General features: G+C 43.8%; 1 protein-coding gene across 3 annotated transcripts in view; it reads left to right on the top strand.

Moving 5' to 3' along the window:
* The window catches only part of BSN (bassoon presynaptic cytomatrix protein), a 117,083-nt gene that overhangs the window by 39,112 nt on the left and 58,188 nt on the right, over positions 1-19,783 (top strand). The gene's annotated exons all lie outside the window — the stretch shown is intronic.

Raw genomic sequence — 19,783 nt, forward strand, 5'->3', positions numbered from 1 at the left:
AAGAGTGATTCGGTCTCTCTGCATCTTTGTAAGTATTTGGTTGTTTTTTCATTTTAGTTATCATTATAGGTCTGTAGTGAATCTTGTTGTGGTTTTAATTTGTATTTCCGTAATGGCTAATGATGTTGAACATCTTTTCATACACTTTTTGCCATGTGTGTATCCTCTTCAGTGTGTCTGTTCATGTTTTTTGCTGTTTTCTAAATTTTTTTCTTCTGTTGAGTTTTGAGGGTTCTTTATATATTCTAGATACTAGATTTTTGTTTTTTTTTTGTTTTGTTTTGAGATGGAGTCTCGCTCTATCGCCCAGGCTGGAGTGCAGTGGCGTGATCTCGGCTCACTGCAAACTCCGCCTCCCAGGTTCACGCCATTCTCTTGCCTCAGCCTCCCGAGTAGCTGGGACTACAGGCACCCGCCACCACGCCTTGCTAATTTTTTGTATTTTTAGTAGAGACAGGGTTTCACCGTGTTAGCCAGGATGGTCTCGATCTCCTGATCTGGTGATTGGCCTCCCAAAGTGCTGGGATTACAGGCGTGAGCCACCACGCCCAGCCGCTAGATACTAGTTTTTAAAAATTAAATATATAGTTTCAAATACATTCTCCCAGTCTGTAGCTTTTCTTTTCATTCTTTCCACATGGGCTTTAACAAAGCAAAACCTTTTAAATTTGATGAGATCTAATTTGTCAGTCTTTCCTGTAATGGCTTATGCTTTTAGTATCAAGTCTAAGAACTCTTTGTCTAGTTGTAGATCCTGAAATTTTTCCTAACATTTAAGTCTATTAGCCATTGTTAGTTAATTCTCATATAAGGTTTCAGGCTTAGGCCAAAATTTATTTTTTAAAACAAATATGGGTATCCAGTTGTTTTAGCACCGTTTGTTGAAAAGGCTATCTTTCATCCTTTGAGTTGGTTTTGCAGCTTTATAAAAAATCAATTTAGTATAGCTGTGTGGATGTATTTCTGAATTCTCTATTCTAAATCCTCTATTGATTTATGTGTTTATCCTTCCACCAGTAGTATACTGTTTTTATTACTGTAGCTACACAGGAAGTCTTAAATTGGGTAGAATAATTTCTCCCACTTTATTCTTTTTTGAGAAGATTATTTTAGTATTCCAGGGTCCATGCCTTTCTACATAAATTTTAGAATGAGTTTTTCTATGTCTGTAAAAAAAATTACTGAGATTTTGATAGGAATTGAATTAAACTTATGGATTAATTTGGGAAGAATGAACATCTTTTCTACATTGACTATGTTCAGTCCATGAACATAGTATATCTTCCCATTTATTTAGTTTTTTTAAAATTTCTTTCATCAGCATTTTATAATTTTTAGCATATAGATCCTATAATTTTTTTTTTTTTTTTTGAGACCAAGTCTTGCTTGCTCTGTCACCAGGCTGGAGTGCAGTAGCACAATCTCGGCTCACTGCCATCTCTGCCTCCCAGGTTCAAGTGATTCTCCTGGCTCAGCCTCCCAAGTAGCTAGGACCACAGGCGTGCACCACCATGCCCAGCTAATTTTTTGTATTTTAGCAGAGATAGGGTTTCACCATATTGGCCAGGATGGTCTCGATCTCCTGACCTTGTGATCTGCCTGCCTTGGCCTCCCAAAGTGCTGGGATTACAGGCGTGAGCCACCGCACCTGGCCACAATTTGTTTTTTTTTTTTTGAGATGGAGTTTTGCTCTTGTTGCCCAGGCTGGAGTGCAATGGCACAATCTCGGCTCACTGCAATCTCCGCCTCCTAGGTTCAAGCAATTCTCCTGCCTCAGCCTTCCGAGTAGCTGGGATTACAGGCATGCACCACCACCCCTGGCTAATTTTGTATTTTTAGTAGAGACAGGGTTTCTGCATGTTGAGGCTGGTCTTGAACTCCTGACCTCAGGTGATCCACCCACCTTGGCCTCCCAAAGTGCTGGGATTACAGGCGTGAGCCACTGCGCCCGGCCTCACAATTTTTTTTTTAAAGAGACAGTGTTGTTCAGGCTGGAGTGCAGTGGCGTAATCATAGCTCACTGCAGCCTTGAACTCCTGGGCTCAAGGCATCCTCCCACTTTGGCCTCCCAAAGTGCTGAAATTACAGGCATGAGTCACCACACCCAGCCCCTGTAAATGTTTTTTAAGTGTATTCCTATTTCATTTTATTTGGAATTATTGTAAGTGGTGTTACATTTTTATTTTGATTTCTTCACCTTCATTGTTTGTATGTGGATGTGTCATTGGCTTTTATGTGTTTATTTTGTATCCTGCAACCTTGCTGAACTGACTTAATAATTTTACATTTTTTTGGTAGATTCTTTAGGATGTTCTACATAGACAATTATGTCATCTGCAAATATATAGTTTTTCCAAGTGGTTCTGTTTAAATATTAAAAAAAAGAAATACGTAGTTTTATTTCTTCCTTTCTAATCTATATGCCTTTTATTTCTTTTACTTATTTTATTTGCCTTATTGAGGTGACTAGAACTTCCATTATTATGTTGAATAACAATAGTGAGAGTATATCTTTGCATCGTACACAGTTTTATGGGGAAAGCATTCAGTTTTTCACCATTAAGTATAATGGTGGCAGCTGGATGCGGTGGCTCATGCCTGTAATCTCAGCATTTTGGGAGGCCGAGGTGGGTGGATCACGAGGTCAGGAGATTGGGACCATCCTGGCTAACACGGTGAAACCCTGTCTCTACTAAAAATATAAAAAATTAGCCAGGTGTGGTGGCGGGTGCCTGTAGTCCCAGCTACTCGGGAGGCTGAGGCAGGAGAATGGCATGAACCTGGGAGGCGGAGCTTGCAGTGAGCTGAGATTGCACCACTGTACTCCAGCCTGGGTGACAGAGCGAGACTCCGTCTCAAAAACAAAAAAAGTATAATGGTGGCTATAGTTTTTTTGTATGTGCTCTTTATGAAGTTGCAATAATTCCCTGTTATTCCTACTTGATAAGACTTTTTTAAATTAAAAAAGTTTTTGTAATTTTAATATTTTGTAGAGATGAAGTCTCACTATGTTGCCTAGGCTGGTCTTGAACTTTTGGCCTCAAGCAATCCTCCTGCCTCGGCCTCCCAAAGTGCTGGGACTTACAGGCATGAGGCACCATGCCTGGCTTTTTTGAAAATTCTAGAGAGGTTCTCACTATTTTGCCCAGGCTGGAGTGTAGTCTTAGTCACAGACGTGATCATAGCACACTACAGCTTTGAACTCCTAACATCAAGTGATCATGCTGTCTCAGCCTCCTAAGTAGCTGGGACTACAGGCCTACACCATTGCACCTGGATTGCTGAAACTTTTTTTTTTCTTTAAATCATGAATGGGTGTTAGCTTTTGTTAAATACTTTTTCTGTGTCAGTTGATAAGATTATTATTATATTTTTTTCCTTATATTGTTGATGTGGTGGTTTACAATAATGGATTTTCAAAAGTTAAACCATTTGCTTTCATTTTTGAATGATAGTGTTGCTGGATGTTAAACTCTTGATTGACAGTTGAGCTTCTTAAATGTTTAGATTAATGTTTTCATCAAATGTGGGAACTTTTCAGACATGATTTCTTCAAACATTTTTTATGTTCCTAATTTATGTCTTTTCCTTGTATTCCCATGTGTTGATATACTTAATGGTGTCCCACATTTCTTTGAGGCGCTGTTCATTTTTCTTTATTCTTTTTTCTCTCTGTTCTTCAGATTGCCCAGTCTTACTGATCTATATTTGAGTTCTCTGTTTCTTTCTCCTACTAGCTCAAATGTAGGATTTTTTTCATTTCCATTAATGTACTTTTCTTTTCTGTTTTTAGAGACAGGGTCTTGCTCTGTCACCTGGGCTAGAGTGAAGTGGCATGTTCACATCTTACTACAGCCTTGACTTCCCAGGCTCAAGCAATTGACCTTCATCAGCCCCCTCTCCCCAACTGCCAGTAGCACAGGTGTGCCCCACCACGCCCAGCAAATTTTTAAATTTTTTTGTAGAGACAGGGTCTCACTATGTTGCCCAGGCTGGTCTTGAACTCCTGGCCTTAAGTGATCCTCCTGCGTTGGCCTCTCAAAGTGCTGAGATTACAGACATGAGCCACTGCACTTGGTTCATTATTGTACTTTTTTTTTTTTCTTCTTTGAGACGGAGTCTCACTGTGTTGTCCAGGCTGGAGTGCAGTGGTGCAATCTCAGCTCACTGCAAACTCCGCCTCCTGGGTTTACGCCATTCTCTTGCCTCAGCCTCCCCAGTAGCTGGGATTACAGGCATCTGCCACCACACCCAGCTAATTTTTTGTATTTTTTATTAGAGATGGGGTTTCACTGTTTAGCCAGGATGGTCTCGATCTCCTGACCTCGTGATCCACCTGCCTTGGCCTCCCAAAGTGCTGGGATTACAGGCGTGAGCCACCGCGCCCGGCCTCATTATTGTACTTTTCAACAACAGAATTTCTAGTTTATTTTTATAATTTCTCTTTATTGATAATCTGTATCTGATAAGACATTGTCATCATAGTTTCCTTTAATTTTTTAGATGTGATTTTCTTTGGTTCTTTGAACATATTTGTAATTGTTGCTTTGAAGTCTTTGCTGAGTTCAACATCTAGACTCAGAAACAGTTTCTATTGCTTACTTGGTTTTCTGTGTATGAATGGGTTACACTTTCCTGTTGCTTTGCATGTCTCATAATTTTTTGTTGAAAACTGGACATTTTAAGGAATATGTTGTACAACTTGTTATTGATTCTGCCCTCTTTCAGGGTTTGATATTGTTGCTGTTGTTTGCTTGGTCATTTGTTTAGTGACGTGACTGAACTGACTCTAGCTAAACTGACTCTATGGAGTCTGTTTTCCCTGAAGTGTGTAACTTCTGATATCAGATTTTTTCTTGTTTTAATTTTTTATCCTAGGGGTCACCCCTGGGTGAGAGATCAAAGGTCAACAATTGATGAAATCTTGTGCTTAAGCCTCTTTGACCAGTCAGATTTTTGCCCTTGAACTTTTGGCCTCAAGCAATCCTCCTGCCTTGGCCTCCCAAAGTGCTGGGATTACAGGTGTGAGGCACCATGCCTGGCCTTTTTGTAAATTCTAGGGAGGGTCTCACTATTTTGCCCAGGTTGGAGTGATCCACCCACCTCGGCCTCCCAAACTGCTGGGATTACAGGCATGAGCCACCGTGCCCGGCCGCCACCATTACACTTAATGGTGAAAAACTGAATGCTTTCCCCATAAAACTGTGTACGAAGCAAAGATATACTCTCACTATTGTTATTCAACATAGTAATGGAAGTTCTAGTCACTGCAATAAGGCGAATAAAATAAGAAAAAGAAATAAAAGGCATATAGATTAGAAAAGAAGAAATAAAACTACATCTTTCTTTTTTTTAATATTTAATATATTGGATATGCACATGTTTTGGAGGCTGCTATCACGGTTCAAGGAGTTTACATTTTTGCCCCACATTCAGCCAGAAACTAGCAGGTTGGATTTTGATTGCTTCTGAGAGGTTGGAGCCTTGGGTATGTATAGAGTCTTCCAGGCAGCTAGGGATGTGTGTAATTTTGCTTTTAAGCCTGTTTGCCCCTGGGTCTGAGTAACTTTATTGCTCCATCAGTGTTTGGCCAGAGGTTGTGCTGAGGTCTTTCGTACTGGTGAGGCTTCCTCATTTTATTGATGGAGCCATTTGTTGCTTGGGGAATGTCTTCAAATCTGCCTTACATCCTGCTCTGATTGCTCATGAGTGAATGTGGCCTAGTGCATGTCCACAGCCTTCCTAATCCCTGGGGTTGACAGTGACCCCAAGAGGTATCTTCTTGGATATATTTTTCCCTGGAATAGAGCTTCAGCAACATGAACCTTTTCGAGGGTGGGTGTTGAGAAACCTGGAGGTCTGCCTCTCTTGGGGTGAAATTGTAGTCTTAAACTGGAAACTGGGAAGAAAAGGGACCCCATCTTCTTGGCCATACCTGCTGGGGGTAGAGCATCTGGAATAGCATTTTCATAAGACAGAGCTAGGGATGGGGGAGGGAATGAGTTGTGGTCCAAACACCACAGACTCACTGTTCTTACCAAGATTTAGTAGACTTTCTCAATTGAATATTTTTCCATTTGCTGTATGCCCTTAGGACAATTTCCAGAGACTTTAAATGATTGTTCATAATAATTTCCTCCACTTAAGTTGTTTTAGTGGAGAAAGTGTACACCAGCCCCTTCTCTCCACCATTCTAGAAGTCCTTTCCTAAGTTATTTTAAAATATACTGTAACTACTCAGCATAAAGCCAAATGTTCTTATCAATTCCTATTTACTCCATGCACGGCCCTAGGAATTTTCCTGGGTGGGTAACATGGACTCTGTCGTTAAGGATTTGTCCAGTGGAGTAAAAAGAAGCAAAACACCCTGAATTTGCTTCCCTGTATAAGCAGTGAGGGAGTCCTGCTGTGTGCTTAGGCCCTGGCCTGCTTCTGGGGCCTACACAGGGATAGGCCCTTTGTATTCAAGGAGCCAGAAGAAACCTCAGTGGGAGGCAAGCAAGCAGCTCATCATCAAGTAATTTGCTGTGTAATGTATGAATTGGGGATGAAATGGTGGGTCGATGATTCCCACGACAATGCTGTGTCAGTTCAGGAGGAGGAGAGAGAGGAGCTCAGAGGCAGATCCTGAATTGGCAGCCTGAGCCCAGGCCTTGAAGAACCAGGCCTTGAGCCTGGGCCTGGGGCTGGGATGTTGGCAGAGGAATGGGGGAGTGTTTAGGGAATGTGGGTCCGGGTGAGGAAGTCAGTGAAAGGATAATTATCTGTGGAGTGTGCAGGGGCTGTGAGGAGGCCAGCCTGGCTGGAAAGGAAGGCTGGACTAAGGGATTTCCATACATGAGGTTGAGTAGGGTGGTGAGACCAGAAGCCAAGGGCTTGGAATGTCAGGCTAAAGCATTTAGACTTGAGTCTAAAGGTGGCAGAGGACCAGGTGCAGTGGCTTACGCCTGTAATCCTAACACTTTGGGAGACTGAGGTGGAAGGATCTTCTGCTCAAGCCAAACTCCATGGCTGGAGCACAGGATTTTGGGACCAGCATAGGCAACACAGTAAGACCCTGTCTCCACAAAGGTAAAAATAAAAATAAAAAAAATTAGTCGGTTGTGGTGAAGCGTGCCTGTAATCTCAGCTGCTCTGTAGGCTGAGACAGGAGGATTGCTTGAGCCAGGGAGGTCGAGGCTCTAGTGAGCTGCAATCACGTCACTGCACTCCAGTCTGGGTGGCAGAGCAAGACCCCATCTCTAAAAAATAAATAAGTAAATAAAGGCGGCAGAGGAACCCTTGAAGATTGCTGAGGTTTGTTAAGGAAATTCTTCTGGCTCCTGTGTATGTCATGCATGGAGGAGGGGAGCCTGTAGCCCTGGGAATGAGTGGAGGCTGTAGTCATAACCCAGAGGCCTCATCTTGGATCCAGTGACAGAGGTGACTGAGACAGAAGAATGGCCCCCCAGGAATGAGGAAGGAGTAGGTGAGGAGCCATCCCCAAGGCTTAGTAGTCAAGGCAGGGCAAGAAGCCCCAGTTTTTTATCCTTAGCTCCTGTGATATGGTCAGTGGCCAGTGGTAGATATCAGCTCTCTCAGAGAAACCCCTCTAGGGGAACAGACAGGAGAACTGGTTCTCCAAGAGGAAGGCAAGTAGGGAGTGCCCTGGGCTCCAGAGAAAGGCAGCTAGTGGCTTAGAAATATGGCCAGAAAAACTGGAGGGACAGAGTAAGTGGTCTGCAGTGCAGGTGGCAATCGTTAGAGCCACCTGGATGTCACATGTGAGACCTTCCCCTATAAGGTTGTGCAGGAGTTAAGGAGGTTCTTGTACTTCTGGGCGTGACAGCATCCTGTGTGCTCAGCTCTCCCTTCCTTTCCAAGGTTTCATGGGGTGTACCAGTGCCTGGAAGACTGGAGAGACCTGAATAAGAGCATGGCTTTTTTGAGGTTCGTCTTCTGAGTATAGCACCTCCCTCCAGTGCCAGCCTGTGGCTCTGTGTCTTGGCCAAAAAGTTGAGGGTGAAGCCAAGTCTGGCAAATAGAGCCCAAGGCTTGGGTGGGAGGACCAGGAGCTGATTTCTCTGGAGGCCGTCGTTCTTACTGAAGCTGCTCCATGGTGTCGCTTTCAGAGTGAAGGCTGATTTTGAGTGTAACCTGGTTTATATCCAGTCTCAGAATGACACCAGAACAGTTTTCCAGTTTTTGTATGTATCACTAGCATGGTTTGCTTCTGAAGTATTTATTCTTTTATTTTTCAATAGGAGGTAGTTATTAGATTTCTGAAAACTGTAGGATTTGTTTAAATGAGTCACAGCATTTGGCTGAAATAGTGAGGACTCCATCTGTTGCTTTTGCGTGGTCCCCAGTTCTGTTCTATGACTGAGCTATAAGAGAAGCAGGAGAACTTGGTGTTCCCTGAGCTCACCATCACTGGCCCTGCCTGCTGACACAAGCCTTGCCCTAGTAGAGATGTGGGGAAGTGGGCCCTGTTTCCTGAGAGCCTCTCTACTTGAGATCCCTTTAATTAGCCTACTGTGTTTGGGTGAGTTGGGGTAGGGGCTGGAGCCAAGGGCTCCTCATCCACTGAACTCTACCAGCTCTTTCCTTGGAGTGCCCTTGAGTTTGCCCCTTGGATCAGAAAGAGGAACATCCATTGCAGGGTGATTTCCTCAGGTCCTCTTGACCTGCTGTGCTCTGATGCTCTCCTCTGTGTCCCTGGGGCAGCAGGACAACTCATTCCGACTGAATTTGACCCAGGGCAGCTGGCAGTGCCTCAGGTCAGGAAGGGTCATGGAGCATGAAACAATACAAAGGAAAGGGCACCAGCTTGGGGAAGGAGAGACCTAGGTACCAATCATTGCTCTGCCTTGCTCTGCCTTATATGTGTCACTTCCTCTCTTTAAATCTTTTTTTTTTTTTTTTAGCCAGAGTCTCACTCTGTCTCCCAGGCTGGAGTGCAATGACACTGTCTTGGCTCACTGCAACCTCCGCCTCCTGGGTTCAAGTGATTCTCTTGCCTCAGCCTCATGAAAAGCTGGGATTACAGGCACACGCCACCACGCCCAGCTAATTTTTGTAGTTTTAGTAGAGATGGGGTTTCACCATGTTGGCCAGGCTGGTCTTGAACTTCTGACCTCAAGTGATCCATCCGCTTGGCCTCCCAAAGTGCTGGGATTACAGGCGTGAGCCACTGCACCTGGCCCTCTCTTTAAATCTCAATTTCCTCATCTAGACCTCCAGTGCAGTGCTGTTATGAGGATGATTAACTGATGGGTGTAAAATGTCTGTCGCATGCTAAGAAACGACCAGTTTCTGATCTTCTCCCATAGTCTGGCCTCCTCTCTTCTGCACACTCTGCCCCTTCTTCAGATCACGCTCATGGGCAGAGTGAAGGGAGAGGTGTGCTGTGAGTCAGGGCATGGCACGGAAGATGCTGACATCCCACACAGCTCCCTGCAGTGTTGCTCCTGGCACTTCATGCTTGGCCAGCAGATTCAGCCTGACCCACTTGGCCATACCTGCCTCTCACTGGGCAGCTGGGGCCTGGTCTTCCACATCTGTGGCCAGGGCTGGGCCCCTCAAGTCATGCCCCTCCACTGCTGGCCCCTCAAGGACAACCAGCCTGGAAACTTGAGGGCCGCAAGTCCCACCCTGATGCCTTCCTGCTTTGCGCTAGGCCTGGGGACAGTCTCTGAGCTGTCACAGGAAGTGTGCTTGTCTCTGTGACTCACCCACCTCTTATTGGTGGTTGCTACCTGGCTACTGTGGAACCTAGGTAAACTGTTCCTCCTATGGGGCCAGTTGAAGTGGTGGTGAGCAGATGTCACCAGCATTGGCCAATTCCTTCTTTGGTTCCTGACTTCTTAGGGTGTATCTTAGGAGTTGCCTGCTGAGGTTGCCACCCTAGGCAGTGTAGGCCTGTTAGATTATACCATGATTATTGAATGAGCAAATGACTGGAGCTTTGTCTAAGAGGGCCCTCATGTATGAGGAGTGCTGAGTAGACCCTATGGGTCAGGAAGAGGATGAAGGTCTGCAGGTTTGTGGGTGTGTTAGGTGAAGCCTACCTCATGGTAGGAACAAGGTGAGGATCTCTGCAGTCCATTAGAAGGGTTCTCTGATCTTACACCGGGATTCTCTCTTTCTCTGTGAATTCACATCATATAAAATTAACGAATTTAAAGTGAACAATTCAGTGGTATTTATTGCATTCACAATATTATGCAACCATCACCTCTATCTAGTTCCAAACCATTTTTGCCACCCCAAAAGAAAACCCCACACTCATTAAGCAGTTGCTCCCCATTTTCCCCTCCCCTTCTAACCACTAGTCTGCTTTCTGTCTCTATGGATTTATCTATTTTGGATAGTTCATATAAATGGAATCATAAAATAGGTATCCTTTTGTGCCTGGCTTCTCTTACTTGGCCTAATGTTTTTGAGGTTCATCCACATTGTAGTATGCATGTATCAGTACTTCATTCCTTTTGTTTTATCTTGTTTTGTTTTATTTATTGTGGTAAAATATATGTCACATAAAATGTACCTTTTTTTTTTCTTCTAAAGAGATGGGGTCTCACTATGTTACCCAGGCTGGCCTTCAACTCCTGGGCTCAAGTGATCCTCCTGCCTCAGCCTCCTGAGTACCTGGGACTACAGGTACATGCCACTGTGCCCAGCTCAAAATGTGTCATTTTAACCATTTTTAGGTGTACAGTTCAGTGGTATTAGATACATTCACATTGTTGTTTAGCCATCACCACCATCCATCTCCAGAACTTTTTCATCATCCCAAACAGAAACTCTGTACCCATCGAACAGTAGTAACTCCCCATCTTCCCCTAGCTCATGATAACTACTGTTTTAGTTTCTATCTCTATGAATTTGACAATTCTAGGTACCTCATGTAAGTGGAATTCTACAGTATTTGTCCTTTTGTGACTGGCAAATTTCACTTATCGTTTCTTGAAGGTTCATCCATATTGTAGCATGTATCAGAATTTCCTTCCTTTTTAGGGTTGAATAATACTCCATTGCATATATATAACAGATTTTTTTTACCCATTCATCTATCAGTGGACATGGTTGCTTTCACCTTTTGGCTAGTGTGAATGATGCATAGATTCTTGAGTACTGCAACAGCCTGGTGGACAGCTGGAGCAGGGACATACATTTGAGCACTGGACAAGATGTTGAGGTTTCAGAATGGGTCCAGGAACACAGTCTGCTCCCATTTCCCAGGCCTCCCACACCTACATCCCCCACCCCTACCCCTTCCCATATTTCCCCTGACTACACCCCTTCAGCCACACTGGCCTGCTTGCTGCTCCCTACCTGCAATCCACAACCCCGCCTCGAAGCCTAAGACCCTGTCATTTCTTCCTCTGGGATGTCCTTCCCAGGGCCATGGCATGGCCTCTCCCAATATATTAATATTTGCAGGCTGGGCGCGGTAGCTCACACCTGTAATCCCAGCACTTTGGGAGGCTGAGGCGGGCAGATCACCTGAGGTCAGGAGTTTGAGACCAGCTTGGCCAACATGGTGAAACCCCATCTCTATTAAAAATACAAAAATTAACCAGACATGGTGGTGGGTGCCTGTAATCATAGCTACTTGGGAGGCTGAGGCAGGAGAATTGCTTGAACCTGGGAGGTGGAGGTTGCAGTGGAGACCACGCCATTGCACTCCAGCCTGGGCAACAAGAGCGAAACTCTGTCTCAAAAAAATATATATATACATATATATTATATATAATATATAAATATATATTTATAAATATATATTTAATATAAAAAATATTTTATATATTTATATAATTTATAATTTATATTTATATAATATGTATATTTATATTATATAAAATATATAATATATAATATATTATATAAAAATATATATTATATATAATATATTATATAAAATATATATTATATATAATATATTATATAAAATATATATTATATAAAAATATATATTATATATAATATATTATATAAAAATATATATTATATATAATATATATAATATATAATATATAAATATATAATATGTAATATATATAATATATAAATATATAATATATAAATATATAATATAATATATAAATATATATAAATATATAATATAATATATAAATATATAATATATAAATATATAAATATATAATATATATAAATATATAATATATAAATATATAATATATATAAATATACAATATAAATATATAATATATATAAATATATATATTATTATATATATTGTATATTTATATATATTATATATAAATATATAAAAATATATTTATATATAAATATATATAAATATATAAATATATAAAAATATATAAAAATATATTTATATATAAATATATATAAATATATAAAAATATATAATAAATATATGTATTTATATAAATAAAAAATATAAAAAATATATATTTATGTTATATATATTTATATAATATAAATATATATTTATATACATAATATATTATACATTATATATAATTATAAATATATAAATATATATAGTTATAAATATATAAATATATAATTATAAATATATAAATATATATAATTATAAATATAAATATATATAATTATTTATATATAATATATAATATATATGTATATAATATATAAATATATATAATATATAAATATATAATATATACATATATTATATATAAATATATATATTATATATATTAAAAATATATATATATTTTTGGCATGACTCTGCTCTGGTGTCTCCTTTTCAGAAGTGCCCCCTGACCCACCAGGGTAGTTTCTCTCCTTTCTCATTCATATTGTTCTTCTAAGCACCTATCATACTCTGAATGAATTGGACTTACCTATTTGTCTTCTTGATCTTTGCTTATATCCTGCACCATAAGGCAAGTCCTATGAATTGAGTGGCCTTGTGTGCCTTGCTCACTACAAGGTAATCAGCATCTGCAGTGCAGCCCAGTGCCAGGGGCTGTGAAGCTCCCAGTGAGGACCTGACATGCAGTAAAGCCACACACTTGTGCTGCTCTGGCCACCATTGGAGCCCTGACCCCTTCCACCTCCCCCGTTTGTATTTGGATCTGTATTCACATCCTCCATCCCAGGTACCCCACTCTGTTCTCTGGAACTATCAAGCTACCTTGAGTCCCCAGCACCTTCCCCAGACATTCCTTCTGCTGGTAAAAACCTGACCATGCCAAAATATTATTTGCAGGCTGGGCACGGTGGCTCACACCTATAATCCCAGCACTTTGGGAGGCCGAGGCGGGCGGATCACCTGAGGTCAGGAGTTGGAGACCAGCCTGGCCAACATGGTGAAACCCTGTCTCTACTAAAAATACAAAAATTAGCCAGACATGGTAGTGGGCGCCTCAGTTTGCAATATTCTCCTTACTCCCTCAGCAGGGCTGTGCAGACCCCCATGCACTTGCCTGATCATCTGGGCCAAGGGACCTTTGCGTGAGCTTGGCTCTCAGACCCTGGTCTCTCCTCTTTTGTCAGACACAGGCCATACAGTTCTACCATTATCTCTCCCTTAGCACTGCTGCCTGGACTTCTCATTACTTCCTACTACCCTGAAGATTTTGGCATCAGAATCCAGGCTTCCTGCCCACTCCACTTGTTGTCAAGCCAGGGAAGGAAGAAAGGGAGGAAGGCAAGGCTAATGTTTTTCTCAGTGCCTACTGGGCATTTGGCACTGTATTTCCTCATGCTGGGGTGGCCCTGGTCCCTCTGTTGGCTCAGTCTGGCCCAGGCATTCTGGGTGTGGTGATTCAGGGCTGGGCTAGTCCCTCAGAGCACTTGCCCTTCTCTTTGGGAGCAGGACTGCTTGGCAGTATATTACTCATTAGTCAGTGGCTAGCAACGTGCCATGTAGAGTGTGATCACATATGCTGTCACATGCTCACACACACATGCACACAGTGCATGTGCACACTCACGTGTGAGCACACACTACACACACATGCACGTGTGCACACAGTAGTTCATCACGCTTTTTTCTCAGGTCTTAGTCACCACTCTCAGGCGGATATTTCCTTTATGACAGCATCTGTCTTGATGGAATTTAGGCCACAGTAGCTGAATTTAATGCTCTCAATGTGTGAACACATGTCAGGTAGGAACATGGGCATCCCTGAATCTGTGCTCCCCAGACGCTGAGCCCTGGAAAGGGGAAGAGAGTAGAGGAGGGAGCTCCTGGTGGTCAGTATACCAGAGGGAGGGCCTCTTCTCGTCAAGGGTGGGTCTAGCCACCTGAAAGGGATTGATGGCTCCTTGGATGGGAGGTTTTGGCCTTAGGCCAGGCCTTCGTGGCTGTTACCCCACATCAGGCTGAACAGTGAGGGGGACTGAGAATCAATCTCTGAGGTGGGAGGGAAGAATGGGAGGAGGGTATGGAGGGACGGAGGTCCTCTCCTGCAGGAAGCCTCTCACTGGGTGGTCTCTGCCAGCGGGAGGCAATCTCCCCAAGTGGCCAATAGTGGAATTGTCCACAGGGAGAATCTAGAAATGAACCCCCAGCACCTTCCTGACTCTCACGGGCTGAGAGAGAAGGAAAGGCAGGAGCCAAAGTGCCACAGATAGGTATTAGATTTCTCCTTCTGAGTTAGACCCTTCAGAAGTGAAAAACAAGAAAACCACAGAGGAAAGACTGCATAGTTGGCAAGAAAGGAAAACAGACCACCATCTATGTACATTTTTTTGCAACTAGGCTGACAGGCATGTGGAACCATGGACACGGTAATGTCAAAGGCTGGAAAGTGGTGGATGGCTTTCCTTTTTAAATGTCCTTTGATGTTGCAGTGGGTATTATTTAGAAGAGGAGATGTTTTTCCTGCTGGAATCTTGAGTCTCAGTTACTGTCTTGAGATGGCATTTTTAAATCAGTCTCAATGTCTTTCATAAGCCTTATAAAAAATTGCATTCAGGCTTGGCGTGGTGGCTCACGCCTATAATCCCAGCACTTTGGGAGGCTGAGGCGGGTGGATCACGAGGTCAGGAGTTCAAGACCAGCCTGGCCAACATGGTGAAACCCTTCTCTACTAAAAATACAAAAATTAGCTGGTCATGGTGGCAGGCGCCTGTAATCCCAGCTACTTGAGAGGCTGAGGCAGGAGAATTGCTTGAACCCAGGAGGCGGAGGTTGCAGTGAGCCGAGATCGTGCCACTGCACTCTAGCCTGGGTGATAGAGCAAGACTCCGTCTCGGAAAAAAAAAAAAAAAAAAAAGAATTGCATTCAGTAGGTCAATATGTCCTTAGCACCAGCCCTGTCTGGGCATTTAGCTTCATGCTGCATGCAGGTGAGGAGAGAGAGGGAGGCCAAAGGGGGCCCACAAGGAGCCCTCCTGCATGAGGCCATGAAAAGTCTGCAGGAAGGCATAGCAGATTTCTGGGAACTGAGGAATCTGGTGAGGGCCCATAGACGGCAGGATGCTTAAACCAGGATTTGAAGGTTAAATTGACTTTTTTTTTTTTTTTTTTTTTGAGACGGGGTCTCACTCTGTCACATAGACTGGATTGCAGAGCACAGTGGTGCAATCATAACTTACTGCAACCTCAACCTCCTAGGCTCAAGGGATCCATTTGCCTCAGGCTCTCAAGAAGCTGGGACCACAGGCACGTGCCACCATGCTTGGCTAATTTTTTTTTTTTTTTTGTAGAGATGGGATCTCCCTATGTTGCCCAGGCTGGTTTCAAACTCCTAGGCACAAGCGATCCTCCCACCTCAGCCTCCCAAAGTGCTGGGACTATAGGTGTGAGCCACCGCACGCCTGGCCTGAATTGGCTTTTAAGGAAACTGCCTTGTAGAAAGAGAATAGAGCATGAGCTGGTAGAGGTGGGGGTCAGATGAGGAGCCTCAGGAATCCCTGCCAAAGGCACTGCAGGAAGAGGAAAAACTGCCTGGATAGGAGGAGCCACACGGTAGAGTGCTTTGAAGGCTGTGGGCAAGTGTGTCCAGGGTCGGGTGGTAACCCTGCATATGCTGCTGTGCCTGACATGCATATGGTGGGATTAGGTGGGAAGAGTGAGCACTTAGCACAACATAACTGGTATGAGCGTTCACACATGTGACTATGATTGTGGCAGCTACCACAGGAAAGCCAGGCCTTTTTCAAACAGGCTGTCTGAGTGAGACTCCTAAGCAGGGCCTACTCTCATGTCTCTGTACCAGACTTCAGAGTCTTTTCTCCCCCAGACTTGTCTATCGTCAGCCTGGGATGCCCTTGCAGGCCCCGGGATTATTGCAGTGGGTCCTCTGTGTTCTATGCCCAGTGTGCCAGCCACCGCTACCACACAGAGCCTCTGCTTCTCTGATCAATCACCCGAGCCCATGGGTCATTCAATCCACAAACATTCACTGAGCCCTGCTCTGGGCCAGGCCCTGTGCCAAACTCTGAGGACTCTGTGGTCACTGTGTGTAGAGGAAAGCCAGATGGCCCACTTTTCTCTGGAACCACCCCTCTTCCCCATGGCTTCCTCCAGGGTTTTCTGAGACTCTGCCAGTCCACATTGATTTCTCCTTCTGGGAGCCCCCAGACCACTGACCCCTCCCACCAAACACACACATGCACGTTCAAGTTCCCATGCTTTTGTATGTGATAGATGGAGTTTGTGTGTGAGAACACTTGCTTTGTATTCTTTTGATTGTAATAAATTTGAAATTGCAAGGCAAAGGTAGAGTTCAGAGGGTTTCATTCTTATTTTACTACCTGTTATTTCTAGGCGAGTGGATCACCTGAGATCAGGAGTTCAAGATCTGCCTGGCCAACATGGCGAAACCCCATCTCTACTAAAAATACAAAAAATTAGCTGGGTGTGGTCGCTCAGGCCTGTAATCCCAGCTACTCAGGAGGCTGAGTCAGGAGAATTGCTTGAACCTGGGAGGCGGAGGTTGCAGTGAGCCAAGATCACACCACTGCACTCCAGCCTGGGCAACAAGAGCGAAATTTCATCTCAAAAAAAAAAAAAAAAAAAAAAAAGCAAGTAGGCCTGATTTCTGAACAGAGAAGTTTTTAACATGGGATGAATAGATATTAGCTTGGTGTTTCTTTCTCCCACAAAATAGACAATAGGCATTGTTTTTTAATTCCACTGACTTCCCATTAGAAAGGTATTAAGGGGTCCCAGGCAGGGTTTCCCTGGAAGTCTCAAACAGGAGGCTCTAGGATGCCTCATACACTGGGATGTTTCTGGGGCCAGTCCAGTCCCCTGAGCACAGCAGATGTTCAGCAAATTCATGCATGCATTTAGTGTCTGCATAGTGATGCAGACATTGGGTGATCTTGCCAACTGCATTGTTGGCCTGTATCTCTCTTCCTGTGCCTAGAGCAGGGCTGAGTGTGAAGTAGACCCTTAGCCATCTTTGTGGGCTAAAGATGTGTCCAGGCAGCCCCTAAGGGCAGGCTGAGTGCTGAGTCTCTCATCAGTATTGGGTCTGATGACTGGTCAGGAACTTGAGGTTTCTGGGTCAAAGTCCTGGCTTCTGCCCTGTGTGGGGCAGGACTATGGGAAGTGGCTTGCTTCCTCCCTAGTCACAAAGGCTTGCAGTTTTCTCTTAGTTTGTCTTGACTTCCAGATTGTAGCAAAATTTTGAAGAGAGCTGTCAAGCACAGCATTGTCCCCTTGGTAAAAGGCTGTAGTAGTAGGATTTGCAGTAGCTGGAACCTGGGAAAAGCTGGCTCAGCTTTATGTAATGACTTCAGTCTCCTGATTTGAGCTTCTTAGCTTTAGGAGCTGACCTAGGTCAGAACACTGTGATGCTACACAACCCAAAGTTGTATCATGCGGGGTCCTAATGCAGGTGTCTATAAGCCTGGGGCTGGCTGGGGAACAGGAGCCTCCGTGACTTGGGCTGCATCAGAACTCCTGGGCTATACTTGAGAGCCATGGTACTCCCAGAAGACGAGGTTGGGAAATGTGAAGAGGGCTGGCACTGGGGCCAAAGCTCCTTAGAAGTCTGTGGAAAGGTGGTTGAGAATTTACCTGTCCAGTTAGACGTTCCCTCAGAAAGCCAGGCCTAGTAGGGGAACACATGGAGATACCTGGTTGGCCTAGAACACTCTTAAAAAGTGCCCCAGTCACTGTAGACTGGAAAGGCCAGGAAGGTCTTAGTGCAGGAATGCACTGTGACTTCTCAGAGAAATGTCAATGTCTTGGGTTCTTTTGGTGTCCCAGGCCAGGGTCATCTGGAGAGTCTAGGAGATCATAGGGGGAGCTCCTCAAGGAGCTGCTGACCTAGGTCTTGGCTCTGGGTAGTGACTCTGGCCTGGCCATCTGCCTGCCTTCTCTTCCCTCCCTCTACTTCTCTTGGCTCCCAGCATGGGCTCCCACCTGTCCTAGCTCCCCTAGGAATTTCCTGCGGATGAGCTATTACCCAAGTCTGATGACTAAGTAGGAAAAAAGACATTTTTTCCTTCCAAAAACTGCAAGAGGAATAAGAAACAGAAAAGAAAACTTTACCTTCAACAAAAATAACAAACACCTGTAACCTGAAATACAACAAAGAATGATTTTTTTTTTTTTTTGAGACAAGAGTCTCGTTCTGTTGCCCAGGCTGGAGTGCAGTGGTGCAATCTCGGCTCACTGCAAGCTCCGCCTCCCGGGTTCACGCCATCCTCCTTCCCCAGCCTCCCAAGTAGCTGGGATTACAGGCGCATGCCGCCATGCCTGGCTAATTTTTTGTATTTTTAGCAGAGATGGGGTTTCACTGTGTTAGCCAGGATGGTCTCGATCTCCTGACCTTGTGATCTGCCCACCTCGGCCTCCCAAAGTGCTGGGATTAGAGGCGTGAGCCACCGTGCCTGGCCAAATAATGATTTTTCAAGTCCAGGATCAAAATCAGTCCAGGATGGAGGATTTTAGGAGGGGACACTTGTCGGAGTCCAGAGGGCCAAAACAAATTATGATCTGTTGGACTGGTTAGCAAAGCCAACATATGTGGACAAGCTTAGGGAGTATCTTTGAGCCCTGTGTGATGCCAAGGAGTTACTAGGGAGGTGGAATTACCCAAGGAATTGAGCAGGGTGTGGCAGGTGAGGGGAAAACTATGAGTTGCCAGCAATTCAGACAATACAAAAACAAAGGAAATTCAAAATAGGTATAATTGGTATCTCTGGAGAAGAGAACAAAACAAAAGGAACACAAAAATATTCAAAGATATAATGGAAGAAAACTTTCCCCCTGGAATAAAAGAACACATAAATCTTTTGTTTGAAAGGCCAGGGGCCAGGCATGGTGGCTCACACCTGTAATCCCAGCACTTTGGGAGGCCAAGGCAGGCAGATCACCTGAGGTCAGGAGTTTCAGACCAGCCTGACCAACATGGAGAAACCCCGTCTCTACTAAAAATACAAAAACTACCTGGGCATGGTGGCACATGCCTATAATCCCAGCTACTTGGGAGGCTGAGGCAGGAGAATTGCTTGAACCTGGGAGGCGGAGGTGGCAGTGAGTAGAGATAGTGCCATTGCACTCCAGACTGGGCAACAAGAGTGAAACTCCATCTAAAGAAAACAACAACAACAACAACAAAAAAGGCCAGACTGAATTTTAGGAAAAACACACACATTCAACCCAAAAACGTATCTTGGTGGTGTCACTCAATTCCAAAGAGAAAAAAATAGCTCTACTGCATCCAGAGGGGAAACGTTTATATATATATATATATATATATATATATATATATATATATATATACACACACACACACACACACACACACACACACACACACACACACACACAGAGAGAGAGAGAGAGAGAGATAGAGAAAGGCTGGCCCAGAGCTCTCCA

The sequence above is a fragment of the Gorilla gorilla genome, chromosome 2 (genome assembly GCF_029281585.2).
Source record: "Gorilla gorilla gorilla isolate KB3781 chromosome 2, NHGRI_mGorGor1-v2.1_pri, whole genome shotgun sequence".
Lineage (NCBI taxonomy): Eukaryota > Metazoa > Chordata > Mammalia > Primates > Hominidae > Gorilla > Gorilla gorilla.